Source organism: Dermacentor andersoni, chromosome 2 (assembly GCF_023375885.2).
Source record: "Dermacentor andersoni chromosome 2, qqDerAnde1_hic_scaffold, whole genome shotgun sequence".
Classification (NCBI taxonomy): Eukaryota; Metazoa; Arthropoda; class Arachnida; order Ixodida; family Ixodidae; genus Dermacentor; species Dermacentor andersoni.
The window spans coordinates 122128535-122137101 of NC_092815.1; the positions used below are offsets into that span (position 1 = coordinate 122128535).

At 45.1% G+C, this 8567-nt stretch overlaps 1 long non-coding RNA gene across 1 annotated transcript; it reads right to left on the bottom strand.

Annotated features, from left to right (window-relative positions):
* Positions 1–1100: 1100 nt before the first annotated feature.
* LOC140215951 (uncharacterized) lies at positions 1101–3960 on the bottom strand. The gene is made up of 2 exons (XR_011892560.1): positions 2569–3960; positions 1101–1287 (listed from the first exon to the last, which is right to left on the bottom strand). It is a non-coding gene; the product is annotated as an uncharacterized lncRNA (long non-coding RNA).
* Between the last annotated feature and the right edge of the window lie 4607 nt (positions 3961–8567).

Below are 8567 nucleotides of genomic sequence, written 5' to 3' on the forward strand. Positions count from 1 at the left end.
TGCGAGTGTCACGAATATTGCATAGTGTGTGCAAAAGGAAGACAGCCGATATAGCTACGATGCGACAAGGAGGTGGTGCCGACGATGGATCTCGCAACCAACACAGTGACGGAGGCATCGACAAACTGCAGATAAGTATATTTCTACTGTTTCATATTTAGCATAATAATAGTGCACGGTTTAAGTCACTTTCGTAGTAACGAACTGAATGTCCTGCAGTTTAAAAAAGGCATTGAGAGCCAATGAGTGTTCGTGCTTTTACATGTACGTGGGCCCGCGAAAATATGGAAAAGATAAAGGTAACCTTCACTAACTTAGTGATATAACAGAAGTTCACCAGTGACATTCAGCCCGCAGAATCTATGGAAGAGTATCTTTATCCAGGTGAAATATCAATAGCAGGTGCTGATATAAAGCAGGAAACTTATACAAAAATTTCATGGGTTGAACAGCACATGGGAGGCATTACCGAATCGTGATCGCCACGTTACCGATATCCTTGAAAATTGTTTAGAATCGTTGCATTCTACCGGTTATGCAATATGGGACCTGGAGGTTAACAAGGAAACTTGAGAAGTCGAGGACTGTGCAGAAAGCGAAGTAACAAAAATTGTTGGAGATAGCATTAAGGCAGGAAGACAGTGGCGTAGTAAACCGTAGCAACTGATATGCTAGTTGAGATTGAGAAAAAAAAATGGAATCGGTGGGCAGGCTATGCACATCTTCAATCACTTGTTGCCAACTTATAACAGGTGATTACATAAGCGTGACAGAATGGATGTCAAGGAGAGAGAACTGCAGCCGAGGATGGTAGAAAATTGCGTAATGGGACAAAAATATGATGTTTGTAGGCATAGGATGTAATCAGCTCGCATAAGACGGGATTGTAGGGAGCGCCATTGATTTTGCAGTGAACAAAAATACGTTTGTGGTGCTGACAGTAGAGACTCGTGAAGGTTCGAGGACAGGTCAGCTGTTGGCACACTAATAAACATTACAATTGGCTCTGAAAAATACAACTTGTTATGAAAAATAAAGCAATGTTGTCCCGACAAATTGTTTTATTATGCATACACTAAAGGCTTCCACAGTCAAGGGCAGTTAGTACCAATAGTGCAATGAGCATTTTTATTTGTAAATAATGGTTTATATGCGGTTGATTCATTCCAACAATCCACTTTTTTTGCAGCAAAACATTCTGCTGCTGGAGGCACTCAACCGCCTGGTGGCAGTAGGCGAGCGCCAGGCACATGCTCTTGAGAGTGTGGCAAGGTCCAGAGGGCTGCTCTGCCACAGTAGGATCAGTGCACTCACTGCTTTCCAGTCGAGCCCCCAGAACACACCTTATAAAGGAGCTTTCAGTTTATTATTTTGTTTATTATTCAAGAGCATGAATAAAATTATTGCAGTAAACATTGTGCTGTGCATATTGGGACACTTGTAACATGCACTTGATGTCTCTTCAAAATGGGCAAACACATAAGACAACCTGGACCGTGTAAATGAAAAAGACACTAATGCAGCATATACGTCATTGTGCTGTTTGTTCTTTCTATGTGCAAGAATACAGTGGGTATGATTAGCCACAAGATGAACGGTGTATGTATTTCACAATGAGAAGACAGGTAACGGCATGACCTTAATAATGCTATCACCTATAGACTGTGCACATGAATGCAACACTCCCCGATTTAAACGTGCCATTACATGCACGTTCGATACCACATATTCTTTAACAATGTCATATATTTGCATGTACTAATTTCCACACAGCTTAAGCGCATGCATAGCTCACTTGTGATGTATCCATTTCATAGGCCAAATAATTGTACACTTTGTCCTTTTGTGTTGTATGAAAAGCGGCATCCTCTAGTCTGATACAACTTCACAAGACAGGAGAGGCCCCGCCCAGATGACCAAAGCGCAGCAGCCGATTGCCTCCACGTCTAAAGAAATAGTCCCTCTCTAATGAGCGGGTATTAGTGCGTCCAGCGGCACGACGTCAGTGTAGAGTGTGTGCCCATTGCTGCAGGCTTGTGTTCACCTGCCGTAGAAGTGCAGATTCTACGGCCTCCTAAAGTTGTATCCGACTATAGAATCACGTAATGCCTTGCACTGGTTGCATAGACTTTAGCAACTTGATAGCACACAATGATCAGGTACAGAAATCTATAAAGGCACCCAAACAAAGCTGGCTGGCCACACTTCCATTAGGAGGGGCTGTAAACAGTTCTCACCAAATATTCCCATGACATCCTTGAAAAAGAGGTGGTGTTTGGCACTTTAGAATCAAAAACAGATTACAGCGAATGTTGTGTACCACGTTAAAACAAACTGAGCTTGGTTATCTGCACAGCATGTAATGAAAGCTTGTGCTTCACATAGGAAACAAAGTGCTCTGTCCAATACAACTGTCGAGTTTGCTGTGGCACCTATTATGTCATTAGTGTCAACGTACAAATTTTCAAAGGCCATTCATTTCACCATTATTTTTGTATGATGGTTCTTTCAATCAGTGCTTGTATTACATGAGCAGGTGGATTTGAAAGCAAAGCTTTGTTTGCAAACCTTCAGACTTCCATAATTGTGTGGCAAGGCACTGGCATGGTGTCGAATAGCTCACACTTCCTCGGTCCTGCACCAAAGAGGCCCAATGCTCTATTTGAAGATGGATCGCACAACAATTCTACGGCACACAAACAAGTGTAACACACACAGCAGTGCGTTCTGCTGTGTGTATTTCTCTTCCTCAGTCCTGCACCAAAGAGGCCCAATGCTCTACTTGAAGTTGGACCGCGCAACAATTCGACGGCACACAAAGAAAAGTAACACACACAGCAGAGCGTTCTGCTGTGTGTATTTCTCTTCTTTGTGTCCCGTCGAATTGTGGTGCAATTCAGCTTCAAGCTTCTATACCGATACAACGAGTCTTCAACCTCACCAATGATCTAGTTATTAAGCCACAATGGCGCACATCTTTGAAATGTCCCAACACGAATTAGCTCTCCAACAAATCACCACAAGCATAAAGTTTTGCTGCAGAGGTGTATGCACGTGCCATATTCTGTACCACTAAACTCGCAGGAATCAAAGGGGCAAGCATTAACCAGCCTTACTGCTGCCGTTACCATCATCATCATGACACCAATAGAAAGACAGTGCTGCGTTTCAGTAAAGGGAGTGCCGGAGGGAAAGGCGTGACAGCGAGGCTTGAGGCTTACAATAAAAATAGCATTTACAAGACATGTTCAATGCCAAAATATGCTGCATATTGCTCATCCTACTTTCGCATTGCGGCAAGCTTTTACAGGTTTGAGCATGTCACAGTTTGTGTAATCATTGCTCTAAAGCTGTACAAATGGTCTATTCGCTCTGCAATCTTTATTTTTATCATGGCGGGTTAAAGACCCACTTTTCATTGGCATCTGCACCACATTTCTCCCGATATGTAATTTTGCCTTGTTGGTTCACAACATCTTCACGCACACCGAGTTCTGCAGAGCATTGGATCTGCATTGTTCTACTGCTGAAGAATTAGAGCCCTATTATGAGACGAAAATATACGATTTGTCCATACAGAATAACGCTGCCCCCCCCCCAAAAGAAATACACTGAACCACTGGTACATGCACCAACAGTGAACACAGCAAACACTCTGAAGTATTTTCTTCATGCAAGCCAGCACACTAAGATTCTCAATGCATTTGCATTTTGCCATAAATGCATAGGCACAACCGGCTTGACGCGACATCCGCATCTCGCACTGCAAATTGTGCAATGCCTTGCTGTTTCATAGTGTGGCCGATAGATGACGCATGACCAAAATTCAGCATTATGCATACTAAGTAACTTGTACTAAGTACTAAGTAATCTCATAAAAAAAACCAAGTTCTTTATGAGATTAGCATTCACAGGGTACTTCACACAATTTGTGATATCCATTTATCTATTTATACTTCATTAACCTCTTTTCCCAAAAAAGTGAGCCTTTTGGAAGGCACCCTGATAGTCAAGTAGAACAATCGGTAAAAATTCAGCAACCAGCGAAAAAGTCAGTATCATAGGCTGCCGCATGTGTGACGTCGGAAACACAAACTTTAAGTCGGCTACAGAGAAGTGACAAATTTGGCAATATGGTGCGTCTAGACATTGCTTCAATGCTAATCACAGTAACGCTGACATCGAAGGCACCTTAATTCCTACGTACGTTGCGTCGACACACCCGACTACGTTCGTAATGTTTCCGCGAAGAAGCGTTTCTTTATAAATGCCCGCTCAGCCGCAGTCTTCGGGAAAGCCAGCCACCGCTTCCGCACAGCCGCATCAATAAGCGCATCAGACATCTCCGACACAGAGGCTCACAATAGTTTGAGGACGTCCAATGTAACGTTCGGCGCCGACGCTTCCCTGAAAACTCCCAGTCCCGTAGAAACGGAGGGCGCAGAGGACTTGCTCTTCAACGGTGAGCGAATGAAGCCCGCCACGCTGTTTCCACAGACGAGAGTCTTCGCCTAGCTCGTCACACAGCCAGCGCACTGATTTCTTCGACAGGCCAAAATGACGCTGAAACTCCACGGCGGTCATGTACGCGAACGGGTCCAGACGGTCATACTGACGCTTGCTGCCGCTGGCTGCAATAACACAGGCTGCTGCTGCCGCCGCCATGTTCCCGAGTTGAACTCGGAGGGGGTTTCGCGATGTACGAGTTTAGCACGAGTTCGCCTGTCAATCAAAGCCAGAGGTCACGCCCCGCGCGAGGCATGTAACTCTTGTGCGCGCACCCACCACGGTTGGGCCACGCCCAACTTATCTTTCGGCAACAGCGACGCCGTGCCGAGTTGAGAGGCATCAACAATATTCACCACCGACATAAAACACGCACAACACACTGTCATCGGTGATGTACTGCGCACTACTATCAAAAACAAAGCGTTGACTTTCGCTGGCTTCTCGGGCTGAGATGGCCCCACAGCACGGTTTCATTGCGTGCATAGTGGCGACGTAGCGCACAGTAAATAATTATCGGCACGTCACTGTAGCTGCTTGCAAAGCGTCGATGCGCCGAGTGTGACGACGATGCTGAGGAGTGCGTATCGCAGCAGTCGTTTGAGATGGCTGCTCTGTCATCGGTGATATATCGGAGCCACAACGTCGTAAACACGATCAGCGTCCGAGAATCGCTCGCTTTTCTAGACCCAGTGCAATGGCATTTCTTCATCACAAGCACTGCACACTCAACAGTTCCACCACCTTCCTCAGTTCGAAGTCTCATTTCATAACCGCACACAAGAGCCCTCACCTGCCAAAATGCGATTGCTGCGGTGTCGTTACGATATCCTTCTGCGATCGCTGCTGGCTCCAGCATAAGTAATCCGCAAGCACCTTGGTGCCAACACTCTAATACTGCGTACATGCGCTCAGAGGCACTTTCACTGGGCAAGCGATGACAAGCGATGAATTGTGTCGATGGGAAGCACGCACTTCATCGCAATGCATCGCCGAGGCTTCACGCACAAAGATAAACTGGTACATTTTCACTAAACTGCGTCACTACGGGCACTACGGACCACCATTTTGCATCGACAGCCGTTGCTCCCGTATTTATGACTAGTGTATCGTTTTTAGTTGGTAAAGCGGGGGCCTTAAGGCGCCTGCGAGGAACAGCCGTACCACGGCGCTGCGTTTCTATTCCCCTAATAGAGAAAGAATGGTGATCACTGACATTATTGAGAATAGCACTGTAGCGCCCCTAGGCGACTTCTCACCGTATGAACTGCCTCGTGCGTGCGACGCGCTTCAATGTATCCGCTTCTAAGCTTTCGCCTCACTGTCGCCACTTGCGGCAAGAAGTGCAAAATTTAATAATTTGCTCGATCTCCGTTTGTCATCAGAAATTTCTAGCATTCAAAACTAAAAACAGACACTTAAAGAAATAAAAATGTTCGTTATTTTATTTGTTGTATTTTAACGTATTCGTTTGAGCGAACGAGTAGGTGCAAGAATGCGCGGCATGTACCCTGTTCGCATTCGATCGAGGATATAAAGATAGTTGCCGAAAGAGGAGGCACGCCCTTGACGCGCCCGGGAAAGGCGTGGCAAGCGGCTCAAGGCAAGTGTGCAGATAGACAGCGGGACAGTCACGGTATTGCTAAGTTGCGATAATCCGTTGATAACAATACGCGGCGCTGGTGCGTTTCGTTGTGCAGCCGTCTGCGCTTGAAACGTGGAAGCAGCGTGCCGCGCAGGGTGCGCTCATGTTGTCATACGCGGCTTTTTGTCTACATATTTTTTTGCCTGCAGCCTTTGCGCGTTTCACGCTATCTCCGTTCACTGACTGCCGTCGAGCAAACTCGGGTAAAACTCGGGTGAACGAGAAACTCGGCGCATCCTGCATAGCACCCCTGCTCTCCTTTCAGACGAGGAATAAACACTTTAATTTCTTGCAAACGGGAAGCTCCTCTGCGCTTCACTGGCTCTAAATCACACCGACGAGACGATCAGTGTGCCGGCAGCGCAAAGAAAGCATAAAATGCAGAATGAGATACAGCCCACCGTTCTCATCGCAGACACATTCACATCTCAGAACGAATGCCACGTTAATGATTGTGGGGGCGGTACCAAAGGCAGATATTTTTTTAAGTTCAAAAAAGTCTTCATTACGCTCCACGAGATGGTGTCTCTTATCCTGTGCCGGGAGCCTAATAATCATGTGCAATGCATCTGTGCAGACCTCCCACCCGCCCACCTCCCCTACCCATCTTCACGTTATACGCTGCCTTCTTTCATGCAGCTTTGATCATGCGTGGGTAGTCGCTTCGGGCCGGACCCGAAGACAAATTTTGTCTGAAAGCGCCGGCCATGATTCACCGGCGAAGTGAAGCGAAATGAAGGAAAAAAGGGGGGTAGCGGCAGCTGAGATGGTTTCTTGCGTTTGGACTATCCGGCACGTATATATATATATATATATATATATATATATATATATATATATATATAGATATAGATATATATGAAAAAAATCGGTTTTGTCTTCTGATAATAAAACTTCACCAGCCTCCTCATGAGACATAAAGTTTCAAGTTTATATATTTTTCTTGCATGGTTGAAAGATTCTTGCTGAAAGGATCTTTTTTTGACGTCGTCGAGAGAGCGAAGGGGCCTATGGTCCGCAAGAATCTCGTTTAGTTTACAAATGATACGTCCGCTTCATTAGCCACCTCGCGGACTGCTTCTCGATCGTGTCTTACAAACTGCCTCCTGTTTTGCATATTTAATTACACATGTGCTTATGATTGTCTTTTCAACTGCGAGTGTTACTTGTAAGTTAATTACGTTTCTTCGTTCCTTCACGTGTATGCTTCGCTTCATCATAGTGTTATTAATAAAGCGTATAAATAGGCGAACATTGTACCACACGCTTGGTTGCGAAAGAAACAGGAAGAATTACTTTCCGCCTAGTATTATATAGGCTGCACGATGCGCACTTGGATAGGTTTTAATTACCGTTTCTCGACATCGCAATCCCTACTTCGGCGCTCTTCTATTAATAACTGACTTGCTTGAAGAAGGGTGCAGTGGACAGCTGGTTGTGTGAACATTTAACTTAATTGTGGCCACCTCGCATACATTCAAATGGCAGCACGTTCTTCTTTCTTTCTTTTCCTTTTTTTTTTTGTATACTACTCATGTCTATCTTAAATACGCTTGCTTGAACGCGAATTAATTGGTACCGACATGCCTGGCTGATATTATTGGACTGAAGAAAGGATACATCAGCAGACATGTGTGGCCTCGTAAGCAGTGCCACAAAGCAACTTCAAACAAAGCTGTTACTCTAAATTGTGATCGACAATGAGTGCAATATTGTGATTTCTGATTGAAGCCACATTCATTCTATAAAATTTAGATTTTGCCATTATAGCTTTCAATGTAGAGTTTGCTTATGTGCCTAGGTCGTCAAAACAAGCGCAACTCACTCAGAGTCAGTCACAAACTATATTTTTTCGCTTAGGGCTCATACAGATTCAGAGTCACGGAAGTTCTTCTCAGCCGGGCTGTCTCGGACGCAGGCCCATCAGAATTCTACTCACATGAATTCACTGGAATTCAGGCTCACCATGGTGTTGCTCAGTTTGTTCACTCGCACTGAGTGACGTAAAAGTTTTATTCCACCGGACTCACTGAGACTCACTCACCAAAATCTGACCCAGGCCAGGTCCATTTGGTCTATACGCCCCAGCTAACTAAGGCTTTGTCGTGAATGGAACATATGAAATACTTAACGACTTTCATAAGGAACTAATATATACCACACGCAGAACAATTACAAACACTAAAGATTTCACAAAAAGTATGCACAAGAGTCCGCAACATACTGGAATGTTCCTTATTCTCTGTGCGTCAGAGAGAGAGAGATAGCAAAGAAAAGAAAGGCACGGGGGTAAACGAGACAAGCGTATGGTTTGCTACCTACAGTGGGGGTGAGGGAAAGGGGGAATAGAAAGAAGAAAAGAGGAAGGAAGTGATGACTGTGTGTGGTGAAGCACCCTGACACCAAAGACGAGTTC